We start from the raw sequence: 21,312 nt of genomic DNA on the forward strand, positions 1-21,312 counted from the left end.
GGTTGTCATTCCAAACTAATATGGAGCCCGATATGATCTTCTCTACTCTGATAAATCATATGGGTCTTTTATGATGTTGATGTTAGTGTAACAATAATTTACTAACTTAAGTCGGACAAAGAAGCACAATATCCAATATTTTTTTATTTTTTATATGTATATACAATCTGATAATATCATGGCATCGATTAGAAGAGTAAGCTATTAAATTTTTAAAATTTTTAAACTATTAACGATGAAAATTTTCATCATTAAAAAGACTTTTAGTGATGAAAAATTCCTTTTCCATCATTAATAGTCTAGTTTTTAAAATTTTAATTTTTTTATTTTTCAAATATTAGCGATGAAAGATATACATCGTAAATAATCAATAGTTTTACGATGGTAATTTGATTTATCATCATAAATAGTTGATTATTTATGATGAATATATTCCATCATCAATTATATTTTATTTTTAAATTTTTAAATATAATTATTTACAATAAAAATAATTTTTTATCATAAATAATTAAATATTTACGATGTAAAATTTTCATCGCTAATAATCTGTAGTTTGTTAAATTTTTAAAATTTTTTGATATTTTTTATATATTAGTGATGAAAAATTTTCATCGTAAATAAGTGAGTATTAGCAATAAAAATTAATTTTTCATCATAAATAATCATATTTTTATGATGTAATATTTTAGTTGCTAATAATCTATGACTTTTAAATTTTTAATATATTTGAATTTTTTTATATATTAGCGATAAAAATTTTTATCATAAATAATTTGTTAGTTGTGATGAAAATATATTTTTTATCATCAATACTTCCATATTTGTAATGTAATATCTTCATCGCAAATAATCTATAATTTTTGAATTTTTAAAATTTTTTATTTTTCTTTAAATATTAGCGATGAAAAAAATTCATCATAAATAATTAATATTTGAAATAAAAAATAAATTTTTATCATAAATACTAAGATTATTTATGATGAAATTATTTTTATCTTGAGTATTTGAAAATATTAAATTAAAATAAATATTTTATTATTTATGATGATTACTTTTATCATAAATAATTAGTATTTATGATGATATTTTTTTCATCACAAAGACTAAAATTATTTATGATAAAAATATTTTCATCATGAATATTTAAAAGTATGAAATTAAAAATAAATATTTTATTTTTTACGATGATTATTTTCATCACAAATAACTGATATTTATGATGAAATTCTTTTTTCATCGTAAATATGGAGCTATTTGCGATGAAAAATTATTTACATCATAAATATTTAATTATTAATGATAAAAATTATTTTTTATTATTAATATATTTATTTATGATGAAAATATTTTTATCGCAAATAAATTTATCGTAAAAACTCTCTTTTCTTGTAGTGCCTCTCTCTAAGCTGGTACAACGTGACGCCAATCGAAAAGCATCACGGAGGCATAGCTGCGGCATATGATGCCTAGCTCGGTTTGCCATAGCTTACACTATCTCCTAATGGGCCTGGTGTAGTCGGGTGGTATCTCAATATGGAGATGCTGTCTCGGGTGCTAGTATCTCCAGCGCTCTAGAGCGAAGTTCTTTGATGGACCTCATCCTTACCTCACCACTGGTGGAGATTGGTCTGTAACAACAATAAATAAATCATTAGTATGATAGCCATCTAAATAAAAAAAATCAAATTTTATTATATAAAAAGTATAATAATACCATTCGGATCCGCCTCACTCGGACTCGCCTCACTAGGACCTACCAGTGCAGGACCCTCTGGCGACGGAGCTGGTGCGGCAGTGGAAATCGATGAAGATGCCTCAGCCTCTGGGGTAGACTGTGAATGCGAACGTCGTCGTCTGTCTCCTGGTGCCATATCTACAATTCTTGATATATAAATAAATATAATATTGAATAATAATAATAAAAAATAAATTATATTCTAATAAATAGAATTATATCGCATACCATTATTGCAAGAGAAGATTGAACAAAGAATATAGATCTACTCATCAATATTCATATCTTTCTCGATGTGTAGATTCTTCTTCGAATCACAATAATCGACATATGTGTCATCTTCTATCTCATCGTCATTTATGAACTAATCGTTGTCCTTTGACTCATCAAGATTAAATACAAAATCAGCTTCAACTTCGTTGGACGGTAGATCAGCCCTATTCAAAGGAGCTGTTACAAGTTCTTCATCAACAAGAAGCTCGGCTAATATTTGTTCTTCCTCTTGAAAAGCTTTCTCTTTATGTAAATCTAACTTTTCATCTATCTCTAATCGGGTTGGTATGTCATATACATCTCTAGGTATTATTTTTTGTACGATATGTTAATTACCTCGATATTTTAGATCTTTCAAATATATTACTTGTTTCGCTTGAGTTGCTAATATATACGGCTCATTCTAGTATCATGTTCGTGTAAAATTTACACCGATAAAGTATGAATCGATATGAATACTGATCTTTTTATTGCTAATATCCCACCATTCATACTGAAATAAGAATACAGTATTACTGGACCCATACTTCAGTTTTATTATATCTATTAGTATACCTTAATATTCAATCTCTTCTTTTCCTTCATATCCTATCATAGCAATCCCACTATTTTGGATCTGTCATTGTATCTCAAGCTCCCTTGTGTGAAATCTCATTCCTCTAATGATACAGGATACATTGAACATATATTTAAAGATGGATTTCTAATTTATCAAAAAAGAATAACTCTACATTGAATTTTTTTCATAAAAAATTTTAGTAGAGTTTTCTCTAAAATAAAAATATTTTTTATATTTAATTTTAATAAGCAAAAGTATACAAAATATCACATAAAATAATTAAATTGTAATAAGCAAAAATAATGTGCATTGTGCTCATGGAACAAAAAAAATTATAAATTTCAATAGTAACACTAAAAAATTTATATAATAAATATAAAATAAACTATAAGTAGTTGAGTATGCAAAATAATATTAATGCAAAATAATAACACGAAACCTAATCTCGAGGGCTCAATCATTTTTTATTTTTTTAAAAATATTTTTTATCTAAAAATAATAAATATTTTTTTATTTTTTAAAAATATTTTTTTATCTAAAAATATTTTTTTCTAAATATTTTTTCTCCTAAACGAGCTCCGAACTCGGCTGCCCATGGCCCCTGCTCCCACGGTGTCGACGCCGTCACCAAACTTGCGTCGCCTGGACTCAGCCCCCGCGACCCCCGCAGCACCGCCGACCTCTCTAACCCTCCGCGACCCGGATCCTAACTCGGATCCTGATCAGATCCCGATCTGGATCCCAATCCGAATCGGGATCTTGACCTTGATCCTGACCTCGATCCAATTCGGATCATGATTCAGATTTTATTTTTATTAATCAAATAATAAAATATTTGATTAATATTTTATTTTTTATTTTTTTATTTTTTTATTTTTATTATTTTCTCCATCATTTCTCTCTTCCCTTTCTCCCTCCCCACCATCACCCACCCCTCCTCGGTCGACCACGGCCCCCTCCTCGACCGCCCATGACCCCCTCCCTGCCCCCGTGTTGCCTCCGACCTCCCCCTGACCCCATCTTCGTCGGCCGACCCCCTCCCCGGCCTTGTATCACCCTCGGCCACCCACGGACCCCTCCCGGCCCCATGTCGCCCCCGATCGCCCCCGACCCCATCTCCACAGGCCGACCCCCTCCCCAGCCCTGTGTCGCCCCTGGCCGCCCATAGACCCCTCCCCACCCCCGTGTTGCCCCCGACTGCCCCTCGACCCCATCTCCATCGGTCCACTCTCTCCCCGGTCTCGTGTCACCCCCGGCCCCCTCCCCGCCCCTGTGTCACCCCCGGCCACCCCCCGACCCCAACCCCGCCCTTGTGTCGCCCCCGACCGCCCATGGCCCCCTCTCCACCCTCTGGTGGCCCGATCAACCAAAAAAGAAAAGGGTTAGAAGTACCCTTATCTCCGATGGATGGTGGACGGCAACTGCGGCGTCGAAGGCGGGGAAGGAAGAGGGTTTCACGCACGACAACGACGGTGGAGTGGCATGGACGGCAATGGCAATCGGGGGCACGGATGGCAACGGCGATCCGGGGCGAAGGAGAGGTGCTCGCCGGTGGGAAGAGAGGGGGGAGAGCTCGGAAAGGGAGAGGGGAGGGAGATCTCGATTGGAGAGAAAAGAGGAAAGGGGAGAGCTCGGAGAGGGGAGAGGGAGGGGGGAAGGAAGAGGATTTCGCGCGAAAGGACGTCGAATTGACATGCATTGAATGCAGAACTATTAGCGATGAAAACTTTCATTGCTAATACTATTATTAGCGACAGAAAATTACTTTCGTCGTCAATAATTTCTGCCAAAAAAATTTTTCACTAAAAAATTTTTTTCTCTAAAAAAATTTCATCCAAAAAAAATTATTGATGATGAAAAAAAAATTTATCATTAATAAACTTATTAGCAATGAAAATTTAATTTTTATCGTCAATAATTTTCATCAAAAAAAATTTTTCACTAAAAAATTTTTCTTCTAAAAAAAATTTCATCCAAAAATAAATTATTGATGATGAAAAAAAATTTCATCATTAATAAATTTATTAGCAATAAAAATTAATTTTTATCGCTAATAAATACTACAAAAAAAATTCTCTCTAACAATTTTTTCTTCAAAAAAATTAAAAAAAAAATTTTAAAAATAATTTTTTCAATAAAAATAATTTTCATCGCTAATAAAAAATATAGTTGCTAACGAGAAATATATATACGTCACAAATATATTTTTTTAAAAAATTTGATAAAAAATTTAAAGACTATTTATGATAAAAATTTATTTTATGTCATAAATAATTAAATATTTTTAATAATAATTTTATAAAAAATTAATTTTAAATTTTTTTCACCTAGAAAATTTTTTATCCAAAAAATTTAACAATAAAAAATGACACTAAAAATATTTATGATGAAAAATAAAATTAATTTTTTTTAACCTAAAAGATTTTTGACCTAATTTTTTTTAAAAATAATTTCATCAAAAAAATTAATTTTTATTAATCAAAAAAATTTATATAAATAGTTAATTTATGATTTTTCTTCTAAAAAAATTTTTCTCTTAAAAAAAATTTACATGCATAAAAAATATAATTTTGATAAAATATTTAATTTATATTAATAATTATTATAAGACTAGCTCTTCGACTTTCATAATAGAATGGATACTATGAAAGATCAATAGCTTTGAGTCTTCGATCTTCAAGGAGCTCGTCTTCTTCTTGGAGTTCTCATTTTGAAAGTCAGAGTATGAGAATATCGTGATGATTCTGAGATCATGAGAGAAATTCATCAAGATTGAAATTTGAAGGATAGGATAGAGATAGAAAGTTAGAGATCCAGAAGCTCGTATATTGCATGCTTGTAAGAATCGAGCTTGAGAAATTCATCACAAATTATGTGAGCATCAAAGATCTAGCAATTAACCAAAATCAAAGTAAACCTACGGGTAGTGCAAGTTGTGTTATAAAGTACAAGCTCATATTTATGCTTTACATTACTAGGAAGATGAGTGCTCGTATTGTTTATCTTTTCATGATTGAAACTTCTATAGAGATACATTTGAGCATCGATCAATACAAAAAGTATGATATCTTTCGAGATCATAGAAGCCATGCTAGAATGCACTGCTTAACTATATAGTTTCTGCATGAAAAGAGGCTCTTTTCATGCAGCTTAAGGCAGATACTCTATCAAAAAGATTCATTGATATCACTAGTAATAGTGACAGCGATGAACAGATAAATTTTACATCACAAATAAATGTATAGTTCATTTCATTCAAAAAGATCTATTCATTCTTATCCACGAATATCACCCACTTTCATATGATTTTTTCATATAAAAAGTTTGATCTGGATCATAACTCATATTTGCTTCTTTATCATATAAAATGACAAAAGATGTATACAGCTGCTACAAAAAATAAATGCAGTTGCCTTACACAAAATCAAAAATTTAAATTTTATAATTTTTTAAAGTTTTGACTTTTTTATATATTGACGATGAAAATATTTTCATCATAAATAAATATATTTATGATAAAAATAAAAATTTTATCGTAAATAATCATTATTTATGATAGAAAAATTTTTCGTAAATAATAAGCAACTTTTGATTTTTTTTAAAGTACTGATTTTTTTTAAGTATTTATGATGAAAATAATTTTATCATGAATAATCTAGTATTTATGATAAAAGCTTTTTTTCATCATAAAAATAATTTATTTATGATAAAAAATTTTATCGTAAATAATAATCAACTTTTGATTTTTTTTTTAATTTTTAATTTTTTTAACTATTGGCCATGAAAATTTTTCATTGAGAATAATGAAGTATTTATAATGAAAATTTTGTTTCATCATAAAAAACTTTTATTTATGATAAAAAAAAATTATCATAAATAATTAATAATTTTTGATTTTTTTAAAATTTTTTATTTTTTTAACTATTTACAATGAAATAGTTTTATCATAAATAATCAAGTATTTATGATGAAAAGTTTTTTATCATCATATAAGTAATTATTTATGATAAAAAATTTTCATCATAAATAATGAGTAATTTTTAATTTTTAATTTTTTTAACTATTGATGAAAATATTTTCATTGTAAATAAAGAGTATTTACAATGAAAAAAATTTTTCATCATAAATATCCAATTATTTATGATGAAATATTTTTATCTCAAATAATCTATAATTTTTAAATTTTTTATTTTTTCCAAATATTGATGATAAAAATATTTTTATTGGGAATAAACTTATTGCCAATGAAAAAATATTTTTTATCATAAATACTTAAATTATTAATGATAAAAATATTTTTATCATGAATATTTAAAAATTTAAAATTAAAATAAATGATATACTATTTATGATGAAATTATTCATCATAAATAATTTATATTTATTATGAAATAATTTTTCCATCACTAATATGTAACTATTTATGATAAAAAATTATTTTCATCATAAATATTTTATTATTTATGATCAATTTTATTTTTCATCGTAAATGCTATTAGTGACGATGAAAATATTTGCATCGTCGTTGTAAAAATATTCTTTTCTTGTAGTAAATTTTGAGGTCGAGCTTGGTGTATTACTATCATTTTGAGTTTTGTTCAAGGTTAATGTTCAGTCCAGCTGAATGGGACACTATCATTTTGAGTGAAAGCACATATCTTGATTTCTTGCTTGGCTTGGGCCAAAGTTAGTGTCTAATTGATTCAAAGAAAAGGTACACCAATTAAAATCTTAAGTCAATGATCCATTATATATAAAATATGCAATATAATATGTTAGGACAAGTCAACCCACCCTGACTCTAACTCTACATCGGTTGCATGAACACATTACGCCGACTCACGATCGGTAAACCGACCTATAGTCGGCTACTATCACCCATCAACTAACAATTTGGTTAACTCCCGATCGAAGACTATCAGTATATCAGAGTTACCAGCTGATGCTCATTCGGTTCTACTACTGACTAATCAGTATTAACGACATATAGTTGGCCTATCTACTTAACACACCCTAACCATTATGAACGGTTATCGACTACATGTTATGATCATTAATGAAAATAAAAAATCCACTAACTCCATGATTATGGCTCGATAATTTAGCATCATAAAAAGTGGGATCACGTGCTCGACGGTTACATCAGAATCATCTATAAAATGAGAAGTAAGTGAGCAGCACGAGTAAGATAATTCTGGACTAAGACTCTGTCACTCTAAATATTCTTATCTGCTGTTCATCAACCCCCTCTCTGACTTAAATATTCTTATCTGCTCTTCATCGATGATAGACGATAGAAGATTGGCCGCAACAGATTGACACGTCAGATAGGGAGAGACTATAGTCAACCATGCCAAAAATCAGAGCACAACATTCGACTAGATTGATGAGACAGTCTTTTCGTCGGAAAGATATTCCCCTTCCACCTCCAGTGGCAGAGTCTAGCTTCTCACGTCCTGTGGTTACCACGGACACACAGATTGCTGCACTTATGCAGCAAATAAAAGTTTTGATGGAGGTGGTTCAAAGCCTCCAGCAGCAGCAAATCCAACAGCAGCAGCCACCAATGGAGCAATCGGTGGCTCAGTCAGTGCCATCTAGGCACAGCCGCCATCCTCCACGACGCTCATCCTCTTCATCTCTAGAGTGATCGTCTCTACACTTTCATCGAGATGGACAATCACATTCTCGGTACTCCCATAATGCCACCCATCATTCGTGGTGTTCTCCCTCATCTTCTCATGCATACAGTGTCAAGAAGGAGAAACGACCGCAGATACCTTCTGCTTCTGCTTCTTTGAGCTCTTCAGGGGGTTCCAGTCTTAGAGTTTTTCAGCAACGGCGACTTGACGACTATGAATGCAAGTTTTGAAAAATTAATCATCAATTCGTCCGACTTCAAGTGGAAGATTGGAAGTCTTCCAATGACTATGACTTCCACACTGTCCAGCCTCTCTCTCGATGCATCTTGGATGAATCGATTCTCTTTTGGTTCAAGATGCCATAGATGGAGTTATACGATGGCTCCACTGACTCGATCGATCATTTAGAGAGCAATAAGGCTTTCATGAGAATCCAGGGGGCAATCGATGCCCTCTTATACATTGACTTTTCAGCAACTCTTTGAAAGGCTGCTCGAGCCTAGTATTTCGGGCTCCAGTCGGAGAGTATTAATTCCTTCGAGCAGCTCGAGCATTCTTTTGTGGTCCACTTCAGAACTAATCGAAGGCCGTCATGAATATCCGACAGTCTCTTCTCAATCAAGCAAGGTGAGACAGAGACATTGAGGGATTTTGTAGCTCGCTTTAATATGGCCATACTTGAGGTCAGGAACCTCAACGAAGACATGGCTATATTGGCCATGAAGAGAGGTCTGAAGGAATCTAGATTTACTTACTCTCTAGATAAAACTCTCCTCCAGACCTATACTGAACTTCTAGAGTGCGCATAAAAGTACGAATGAAGCTGCTTCTGATCGATGCCAAACAGATGAAAAAGATCAAAAAAAGAAACAAAAAAAATAAAGCTCCGATCGAATCAAGTAGGCCGACTATCAATAAAAGAGCTTCACCTCTACGATAGAGTTCGAAGTCAAATAACTATGACAGATATGTCTCCTACACTCTTTTCTCTACTCTTCGTGCGCAGATCCTGATGGAGATCGAAGGAGAGGAGTACTTACGACACCCCCACCAATGAAAGCACCATCGAGGAGCCGAGACAGATAGAAATACTATCGATTCCATCATGATCACGATCACGATACCGAACAGTGCATCCAGCTCAGGGATGAGATAGAGGCCCTGATTCGATGAGGCTACCTCAAAAAATTTCAACATGATCGTCCGATTCAATCTCCCACCGACCAACAACCTCACCCATAAGTTGAGGAGACACTCAACAATCGATCAACGGTGGGAGTAATCAACATGATCTCCGGATGATAGAAGAACTAGGGGATAACTTTCGAAGAAGAGTCGATGAAGAAACGATAACTCGATAATGTAATTATCTTTTCGAAAGATGATGTTCAGAGAATACAAACTCTGCATGATGATGCTGTCGTTGTTTCGACAACAACAGCTAATTATGATATAAAAAGAATCTTAGTGGATAATGAAAGCTCGATGGATGTTTTATTTTATTCAATTTTCTCTCGAATGCGATTACCAACTGATCGACTTAGAAGAGTCTCGACGCTATTAATCAATTTCACAGGAGATGCAGTTACTGTGGAAGGAGAAATCACTCTCTCATTAACCACAGAAACTAAACCACAACAGAGTACTATTCTCATGACATTCACAGTTGTTCCAGTTTTCTCAGCTTATAATGCCATACTCGAATGACTTGGACTGAATGCTCTGAGAGTAATAGTCTCGACTTATCATCTACTAGTCTGATTCTCGATAAGAAATGGAGTCAGAGAGATGCATAGAGATCAACAACTTGTTCGACGCTGCTTCTTAGTTTTCACACAAAATAGTCAATTCGAAAACTCTTTGTCTGTTGATAAATTGGATCAAAGAAAAAATGAAGAGAAGGGTGAACCAGCCAAACAACTGGTTTTTATTCTATTAAAAGAAGAAGATCCTGAGAAGACAGTCCAAATTGGATCACAGCTGTCTGATCTGGAGCGACAGCAACTAATAAATCTACTTAGGATAAATACCGATATTTTTTTTTGGTCGACTACTGATATGTCAGGTATTCCTTCAGAAGTAATAATCCATCGGCTAAACATTGATTCAAAGGTTAAGCCAGTGAGACAAAAGAAAATATCTTTTGCTCTTAAAAGGCAGAAGGTTATCGATGAAGAAATCGACAAGCTCCTTGTAGCTGGCTTTATCAGAGAAGCTACCTATCTCGATTGGCTCACCAATATAGTAATGGTGAGAAAGATCAATGAGAAATAGAGAATCTGCATTGACTACACAAATCTAAACGAAGCTTATCCGAAGGATAGTTTTTCTTTACCGAAGATTGATCAACTAGTTGATACGACTTCGGGGCACCGACTCTTAAACTTTATAGATACCTTTGCAGGCTATAATCAGATTTGGATGGCACTCGAAGATGAGGAGCACACAGCCTTTGTAACCGATAAAGACATCTACTGCTATAAAATAATGCCTTCCAGTTTTAAAAATGCTGGAGCTACATATCAACGGCTAGTCAATAAAATCTTCAAGATACAGATCAGGAAAAAAATGAAAGTGTATATGGATGACATGCTGGTAAAAAATTCTCAAACTACTAATCATGTTTGGAACATAGAAGAAGCCTTCAGCACATTTTGACGACATCAAATGAAGTTGAATCCGACAAAGTATGCGTTCGGAGTAACTTCTGAAAAGTTTCTTGGATTTCTTGTGTCCCAACGAGGAATCAAGATCAATCTCAAGAAAATAAAGACTATCATCAATATGAAGCATCTTAGTTTCAAGAAAGAGATACAGCAGCTCAACGAAAGGATCGCTACACTCAGCCAATTCATTTCAAGGTCGGCAGAAAGATGCTTGCCTTTCTTTAAGACCTTGAGGCAATCAAATGACTTCATATGATCAGATGAGTGTCGATAATTCTTCGAAGACCTAAAAAGATATTTGACATCTCCACCAATGCTTACAAAATCAAAGGTCGGAGAAACTTTCTATCTCTACTTGGCGATAATGATGGAAGCACTTAGTTTGATACTTGTTCAAAAGGATGAAAATCGAATTCAATAACCAATCTACTATACTAGCAAGGTGCTTTACAATATTGAAGTGAGATATTCAAGAGCGAAGAAGATAATCTATACTCTGATCATATCATCACAATAACTCCGTCCATACTTTCAAGCACACTCTATTATTGTCTTGACAGATCAGCCATTGAAGGTAATTTTGTACCGACCTGATATGTCGGATCAAATAGCAAAGTGGATAATAAAACTTGACGAATTTGATTTACAATATCGCCCACGTCCATTAATGAAAGTGCAAGTTTTGACCGACTTCATTGCCGAATGTATAGTACCGAATAATAATCCTAATGATGAAGTTGATGACAAAATAAAGCAGGCCATAACTCCCAAATCTGACTTGATGTTGATATGGGTGCTACATATTGATGGAGCATCTAATGTACAAGACAGTGGGACTGATCTCATCCTCACCAATTTCGAAGGAGTTATTACTGAATATTCTCTTCAATTCAAATTTAAAACTTCGAATAATCAAGCTAAATATGAAGCACTCTTAGCCAGCTTAAAAATTGCTAAGGAGTTTGATATCGACAGTCTAAAGATCTTCACTGACTCACAACTGATTGTTGGACAGGTTAAGGACGAGTTTGAAGCTTGAGAACCCATTATGATAAAGTATCTTCAGAAGGTGAAAGATTTCACATCAATCTTAAAATATTTTGAAATCTTTATCTCGAGGATAGAAAATATTCGAGCCGATGCACTTTCGCGACTTACAACCATCTCTTTCAACTCGCTAGGTCGGACATTCGTAGAATGTCTTGAACGGTCAAGATTGATAAAGTCAAAGAAGTGCTACAAATCACTGATGAGCCGAGCTGGATAGATCCGATTATCTAGTACATGATCGATGGAACTCTCCCTACGGATCTCTCAAAAGTCAAACGACTCAGATGGATGGTCTCTCAATACATTTTGATAAATGGTCAATTATACAAAAGATCGTTCTCTTTTCTCTTACTGAAGTGTTTGGAGACCAACAGGTGCCAACTATGTACTCAGAGAAGTTCACAAAGAGATTTGTGACAATAACTTGGGGGATAAATCTTTAGCTTACAAAATCCTTCGACAAGGATATTATTGGCCCACTATGAAAAAAGATACAGCTGAACTTATCCGAAAGTATGAACCATGTCAGAAATATGCAAATATACAACACCAACCGACCAATCAGTTTACATCAATTATTGCACACAATGGAAAATTGATATTCTTGGTCCTTTTCTTCTGGCATCTGGTCAGAGAAAGTTTATAGTGGTCACCATCGATTATTTCACCAAATAGATGGAAGCTGAACTTTTGACACAAATTACTAAAAATAAGATGAAAGACTTCATTCAAAAATCAATCATATACAGATTCAGTCTACCACACACTATCATTACTGACAACGATCGACAATTCGATAATTAGAACTTCAAAGAGTTCTATACGAAATTTCACATTACGTACAAGCTCATATCAGTCGGCCATCCACAATCCAACGAGAGATGGAAGTAACAAACTGAATAATTTTGCATGAACTCAAGATCAGACTAAATGAAGCTAAAGACCTCTAGAGAAAAAAATTATATTCGATCTTATGGACATACCGAATAACTCTTCGTATACCAATAGAAAAATCATCATTCAATCTGACTTATAGAACAGAAGCGATGATCTCACTTGAAATCGGATTACCATCAGCAAGGATAGAACAATACAGTGAGCCGAGTAATTTAGAATGTCGGAAAGCTGATCTAGATCTACTTTCAGAAGTTCGACAATAAGCTCAACTTCGGATGACAGCATATCGACAAAGAGTAGTCTGATATTATAATGCAAAAGTTAAGCCAAAGGTCTTCCATCCAGGAGACCTGATCCTAAGAAAAATTGAAGTTTTAAGACCTCTGGATCAAGAAAATTTATCTTCGAATTGGAAAGAATTTTATAGAATAATCAAAATACTTAGACCGGATGCATATCGACTGAAAACCCTGAAGGGAGTAGCTATTCCTCGAACGTGGAATGCTGAGAACCTAAAAATGTATTATCAATAAAGCTGTTCATATGTACAATATTCAGAATAAAATATTGAATTTCAGAATCAGAAAAGCATCGACCAACTATAAAGTGAGTTTAGACCGATAAATGGACGATCAATTCTTATTGACTATATTTTAATTTTTTACTGTAAAAATTGATATATCGACTATATTTTGGCTTTCACTGTTAAAGTCAAAATACCGACTATATCTCAGTACCGACTATATCTCAACTTTTTACTGAAAAAATCGACTCTAGTCGAACAACTATTATGCTGACTTAGATTTAACTAAGCAGAATACTATACCAATACGATCTAGATTGAATTAGAATTATATCGACTTAATTACGGTCGGTCGAAAAATATTCAGCTTGTCATCGATTATCAAATAACTAGATATACTAACCCAACTACGATCGATTGAAGGGTATTCAGCTTATTACTATTTATCCTAATACTTAAAAAGTAATATCTATTAATATTCGACTAACGAAGAAATTTTATAAGTACGTTCGGCTTGTCGATCGATATTCGATAGTTAAATAGAAATGATACAATATTGCAAACACAGAAAAGAGAGTTGGTACTTAAATTTTTTTTTTCATTCATTTATTAAAAAGAAGATTACAAAATTAAATCGAAGTCTGATTACAAAATTTCTTATTACAAAAAAAAAGATAAAACATTACACCGATCATCAGTCGTCGCCCCTATCTCCTTGCTCCAGTGCAGCATCAACGATTGGAACATCTTCTAGTACAGTCGGTGCAATGTCTTCAATCGATGCAGCTTCATCTTCAGCAGCTCCATCTTTTGAGATAGGAGGGATGATGCTGCTCAAGTCCAAATTCGGATATAGCTTCCCGATCGTATCTCGACGGTCTTCATACTTGATGCAATAAGAAACGAACCCACCTTAGAGGATTTCTTCCTTGAGCTCTTCAGAGTTCTTGAAGTTCTCAATGGCATGATTCAAAGCCTCCCTTGCCGACTCTGCTAACTCTGCATCAGCTCTTATGGAAGCCAACTCATCATTGACCAGTGCCAACCTTTTCAGGGTGGCCCGATGTCTTCCACGTTCGGCTTCAAGTTCTTCAATACAGCCACCCGTTCTTGTCGAAGTCGGTGGATAGAATGCTTCTTGCTCTTGATTCACGACTCAAGAGACAAGATGTTCTGATGAGCCGACTCAAATTCGACTTCAGAAGATTGAAGATTGGCAATCAGATGGGAGACTTCTTCCCGAAGCTTCACCTTCCGCTCGATCGCCCCTAGAGTTGCTCGAGGGCAGCCATCTTCTCAGCATTGGAGGCCGCCACTCTGTCCATCTATGACTGAAGAAAGTCAGCAATCTTCTGATAATCGATCTTCAGGTCATGCATGTTATGTGCCCACTAAAAATAAAAGACGAATCAAGTCAGATCAGATCAGATAATATATATATATATATGTTGAAGAACTTATCCTGAGTATCATCAGGTAGAAAGAAACGAACATTTCGGCTACAGGTTGATTCTTTCTGTTCTCCCGATTAGCTAAGAGAAGAGCAGCTTGGATGAGCCGCTTGACCAATATCGAATTGGCCAAGGCTGACTCACCCCCAGAAACTCAGATGTCGAACATAACTGAGTGGCCAGCTGACGATCCGTCATCTACTGAAGTTGCCAGTGCCTTCCCTCGATCTTCTGTCGGCAGTCCCACACTTGAGAATGTGGAAAAATCGAAGCTCGACTTCCCCCATAATGGTTTCGCTGGAGGAACAACCGGTGCAGCAGTCAATTGCTCGATCGTGACCTCCACCACAATCTGAACTTCAGCTGGTGGAGTTATCGATGGTACTGTTGCAACTCCATCTTCTTCCGCCACTCCAACTTCAGCGGACGGCACCTCTGAGAGCATTGTTGGGGCCGACAACGTCAAAATTGACTTAGGAGCCAATGCCGACGGTGCGTCAGATTCCCTCGTCAGTGCTAATGAAGCAGCTGCCCGACCTCTCTTTGACGATCGGGAGGGTCCAGCTTCAGATGCTGCCTTCTTCTTGGCAGCATGCTGACGAATATCGACGGTCGATACTCGTATCCTCGGCTGCATAGCTGCAATCAGAATAAAAAAATCAGTATAATTTAGAAATAAACAAAAAAAATGAAAGTGATCAACTAAGATATATCTAAGAAAGTGATCGAACAAAGATCGACATCGTAGAGAGCTTATTCGGTTATCAGTTCTCTCTGCTGTGGTACTGTCATATCCTTTAGTCCATAAAAATCCTCTCGATTGTCGACCTCCATCCGACTGTTCTCATTAAGGCCGGTTTTTAGATCACCCCAGCATGAAGGAAAGCCCCAGAGAAGAGAAGAGGAAGCAAAAAAGAATTGATTCTTCCATCCATGAATGGATGATGGAAGACCGGTGATGAAGGAAAGACTTTTTCTTAGGTTGAAGAACCACCAACCCTTGACCATAGGATGGGGATGAAGAACAAAGAAGGTATGAAAAAGAGAAGGACAAGGTTCAATCGGTATTAATCGACACAGCAAAATAAAACTAATTATCTATTGGATCAAATTTGGTGCCAGCTGAGCAGGGCAAAGATCATAGTAATCAAGCAAATTTCAAACAAACTCTGAAATCAAAAATCAAAGATCGATCCAAAGATCTTCGACATAGAAGGCAACCTAATCCGGAGGAGAAGAGTTCACTCGACCATCAGAGCCAGAAGCAAATAGCTGATACTGCTCCGAGATACGATACTACTTTCGAAGTCGCTCAACATTAGGTCCGGATAGGGAAGAAGCTTCCACTTTCGAACCCGAAGGATATTCGTCGGTCGGATTTCTCGATCGACTATCCTGACTAGAAGAAGCCCTGGCCATAAAAGGAGGAAAACTAAAGAAGACCCTAAAACAAAAAGGAGAGATGAATTCAAATGATGAAAAACTAGACCTGAAAGCTAAAAAAGAAGCAGAGAAGGGACTCTGGAGCTCTTTGGTACTGGGACGACCTTCCGACAGAGCTTCCGTAGCAGATAATGGTGACAAAATATAAAGTAAAAGTTTGGCTGAAAGCAACCCTATATATATAGGATCCATCAACGGTCTAGATGAAGAGACTCGAATTAGAATCTCATTAGATGACGACACGTGGCAACATTCAGACCAACCATTGGTCAGACGGTTCAAGGTACCTGCTTTTGATTGTGCCACCTCACCGTCATCTACGTGAACAGCTCCAACCCAATGATGTGCAGACATGTGGTCAAGATCTACTAGTCAAAATCGTATCATCCGACATCGAATTATTTTTCTAAAATGATGTTCGGTACCGAATTATCCTGTCGAAATGACAGTTCAATAATAATTCTACAGCTATCGAAATAATAAAATAGTCAAAAAACTCTTGTACTCCAAAAAGACTAGCAGTCATGTCGGGGCTCGAGGTAACACATAACGACTTTCTTCGTCTAACGTGACAGACCATGTGATAATATACACGTCGGATCACCTTGGACTTGAGAGTAGGGGACAACTGTTGGGATAAGTCAATCGACCCCCAACTCTGACTCTACATCGGCCGCATGAACACATTACGCCAACTCACGATCGGTGAACCGACCTACAGTCAGCTACTATCAACCATCAACTAACAATTTGATTAATTTTCGATCGAAGATCATTAGCATATCAGAGTTACCAGTCGATGTTCATTCGGATCTACTACTGACTTATCAGTATTACCGACATATAATCGGTCTATCTGCTCAACACACTCTAATCATTATGAACGATTATCGACTATGTATCACGACCATTAATGAGAATAAATAGCTCACTAACTCCATGATTATAGCTCGATAATTTAGCACCATAAAAAGAGATCACATGCTCGACGGTTACATTAGAATCATCTATAAAAAGGGAGGTAAGTAAGCAGCATGGGTAAGATAATTATGGATCAAGATTCTACTACTCTAAACATTCTTATCTGCTGTTCACCAACTCCCTCTCTGATTTAAGCATCGGAGCATCCTCATCGGACATAACTTTGATCTGTGAGGACTTTATCTTGCAGATGCTCTTTAACGGCGAGAGACAATAGAAGATTGATCGCAACACAATATTTAAATATATTCAAGATTTATGGAGGTGAGATTACTTGAGATGGGCTGATTTCTGATTTTGCTTGAAACTTATTTCGAGATTGTTTCTTTGTTCAAGCTTAGTTTATTTAGCATGGTTGATTTGAGCTCTTCTCGAGCTAAGCATGATGTTCAATGTTTATTGGCTTGTTGTTGTTGCCATAGGCTTTAATGATTATTTTAATTTTCATTATCCTTTTATCCTTATAATTCAAAGTATTTGTATATTTTAATCTTTATATGGTGAAAGTGGGTTCAAGATTTTTTTTTAAAAAAATATTATGTTCGATCAATTTAACATTGTCTTCTCTATTATGTAACATTCAATAAATCTGACAAATTCAACCTAAATGGGCATTATTAGCCCCTAGTCAGCCTATATGGGCTCGGGCTACAGTATCTCTTAATCTGCAAGTGTCATGATTCTAGTTCGCTCTAATATCATTTTAACAATTTAGGATTTTATTTAAAAAGATTAGTTGGGAGGTATCATTTAGACTCCTTGGTGTTATATAAGTACCAAAGATCTACACAATTCCTTGATAGGCTAAAAAATCGAATCCTTTCAAATCTAATCACAAGTATAATTAATTATTTGGATGAAATTAATTTTTTTGAATAAAATTTTAAGTTTAAATTGACTGTTTCTATTTTTATTTAAATATTTTTGGTGATTTTATATTAATTATCAATTATTATATTTATTAATAAAAGAATATGCAGATGCTTGGGTCAAATTGCAAACTTGGATGAATTAGAATATTTCAAATTGGATATAGATCATACTTGAACCGACTGATGCAGATGATCAACTAGGTCTAAATTCATTGGATACATTAAAAAAATTCTTAAAGATTAGGTCGAAATTATAGTTACACTCAATAGTTTTCAAAATCTATATTTACATCCTTCACATTTTATTCAGTCTTACAATCTAACTCATGCTGTTAAATAGTCCGTTAACGTTAATTTGGGCCTAATTACCATGTTATAATAAATTTTTCTCATGACCAAAATAGCCTAAAACAAAATACCCTTCAATCCAGTTGGAGGCCGGAGATGTCCATGGATGGTGAGTTGCCGTGCTTGGTGGTGGGCAAGATCGGCGGTGGTCATACCTACCCGACGACTTTCGCTTTGGTGGAGGGGGTGGGGGGGGCGAGCTGCAGCCGTAGCAATGACGGTGGCAGAGGAGGCGGGGATGATCGAGGCTCAACATCTCTGACTACAATATGCTTTGGAGGATGGGTGCGAAGCTGAGTTCGGAGGAAAGCTCCGAGATGCACACTTCTCCATCGCAAAGGTCTTCCTAGAGCTCGACATCGGTCTCCTGGGGCTCCCTTTCTGGTTGGAGGAATCCTTGGGGAAAAAACTCATTCGAGGAGCCTACGGCATCGTCCCTCCGATCGGTGGCAGAGGAGGCGGGGATGACTGAGGCCTAACATCTCTGACTACAATACGCTTTGGAGGATGGGTGCGAAGCTAAGTTCAGAGAGAAGCTCCAAGATGCACACTTCTCCATCGCAAAGGTCTTCCTTGAGCTGACGTCGGTCTCCTAGGGCTCCCTTTCTAGTTGGGAGAATCCTTGGGGAAAAGAACTCATTCGAGAAGCCTACAGCATCGTCGCTCCAATCAGTAGCAGAGGAGGTGAGGATGACTGAGGCCCAACATCTCTCACTACAATATGCTTTGAAGGATGGGTGCGAAGCTAAGTTCGGAGGGAAGCTTCGAGATGCACACTTCTCCATCGCAAAAGTCTTCCTGGAGCTCGATGTCAGTCCCCTGAAGCTCCCTTTCTGGTTGGAGGAACCCTTAGGAAAAAGAACTCATTCGAAGAGCCTACGGCACCGTCGCTCTGATCGGTGGCAAAGGAGGCGGGGATGATCGAGGCCTAACATCTCTGACTACGACATGCTTTGGAGGATGGGTGCGAAGCTGAGTTTGGAGGGAAGCTCCGAGATACACACTTCTCCATTGCAAAGGTCTTCCTGGAGCTCGACGTCGGTCTCCTAGAGCTCTCTTTTTGGTTGGGGGAACCCTTGGGGAAAAGAACTCATTTGAGGAGCCTACGGCACCGTCGCTCTGATCGGTGGCAGCAAAAGAGGCAGGGATGATCGAGGCCCAACATCTCTGACTACAATACATTTTGGAGGACGGGTGCGAAGTTGAGTTCAGAGGGAACTTCGAGATGCACACTTCTCCATTGCAAAGGTCTTCCTGCAACTCAACGTCGGTCCCCTGGGACTCCCTTTCTGATTGGGGGAACATTTGGGGAAAAGAACTCATTCGAGGAGCCTACAGCACCATCGCTCCGATCAGTGGCAGACGAGGCGGCGATGATCGAGGCCCAACATCTCTGACTACAATATGCTTTGGAGGATGGGTGCGAAGCTAAGTTCGGAGGGAAGCTCTGAGATGCACACTTCTCCATCGCAAAGGTCTTCCTAGAGCTCGACGTCGGTCTTCTGGGGCTCCCTTTTTGATTGGGAGAACCCTTGTGGAAAAGAACTCATTTGAGGAGCCTACGGCACCGTCGCTCTGATTGATGGTAGAGGAGGCAGGGATGACCGAGGCTCAACATCTATGACTATAATGCGCTTTGGAGGATGGGTGAAAGCTGAGTTCGGAGGGAAGCTTCGAGATGCATACTTCTTCATCGCAAAGGTCTTCTTGGAGCTTGACGTCGGTCCCTTATGACTCCCTTTCTAATTAGGAGAACCCTTGGGGACAAGAACTCATTCGAGAAGCCTACGGCACCATCACTCCGATCGGTGGCAGAGGAGGCGGGGATGACCGAGGCCCAACATTTTGACTACAATATGCTTTGGAGGATGGGTGCGAAGCTGAGTTCGGAGGGAAACTCCGAGATGCACACTTCTCCATCGCAGAGGTTTTCCTGGAGCTCGGCATCGGTCCCTTGGGGCTCCTTTTCTGGTTGGGGTGACTCTTGGAGAAAAGAACTCATTCGAGAGCTTGTTGCCAAGGAAGAGCTCCACCGACCACAAGGGAGCACCGATCCCCCATGTTTCCACCACCGTAATCACCACACTCATCGACCACCTTATCTACAGATAAATGAAAATGGAGGCTGCTATAATATATAGAACATGCTAGATCTTGCCAGATACTTGGAATCATCGTAGACTAGCATGACAGTACCAAAGACAAGAGTCCGAAGCCCCGGCTCAGGAGAACACCATATATATAGCCTGGTGACAAGTGTTTGGTACCAGCGGCGAGCGACCCTAAAGAGGAGTCGTTTGGGAGTCAGGGAAGTGCCAGAGTAGGCCATGGTCAAGGTGTAGAAGGTGGCGATGGGGAGGAAGAGGGAAGCAAAGAAGGAGATGAGGGTGATGATGGACTCGGAGTCGGCGACTTGTTTGAGTTCTTTTTTCATCTCAAGGAGGACGTGGGAGAGCTCAGGGCCAGGACCGGGGCCTTTGAGGAGGATGTGGAGCTTGGAGAAGTCCATGAGGACAGGGGAGATAGAGAAGTTGGCGTAAAGGACACAAGGGGACGAGAAGAGAGCGAGAACGTGGAGGGGGAAGGAAGAGAGTGGCAGTCTTGGTGGGAACTTGGAGGGCTTGCCACAGGAGTGGGAAGGCGATGGTGGGAGCGAGCTTGGTGGGGAGGAGAAAGAATGGAAGAAATATTGACGAAAAAAATGGGGAGAGAAGAGACGGTGGGAAAGGAGGTGAGCTCTGTTAAAAACTATGGAGGATATTTTGATCATTTTATAATCCTATAAATTTTTAGGTATCGCTCTTATATCTCAGATGTAAGTATAGATTTTTTAAATTATTAGATGAAAATATAATAAAAATAAATTTTT

This window comes from Elaeis guineensis, chromosome 9, assembly GCF_000442705.2.
Source record: "Elaeis guineensis isolate ETL-2024a chromosome 9, EG11, whole genome shotgun sequence".
Classification (NCBI taxonomy): Eukaryota; Viridiplantae; Streptophyta; class Magnoliopsida; order Arecales; family Arecaceae; genus Elaeis; species Elaeis guineensis.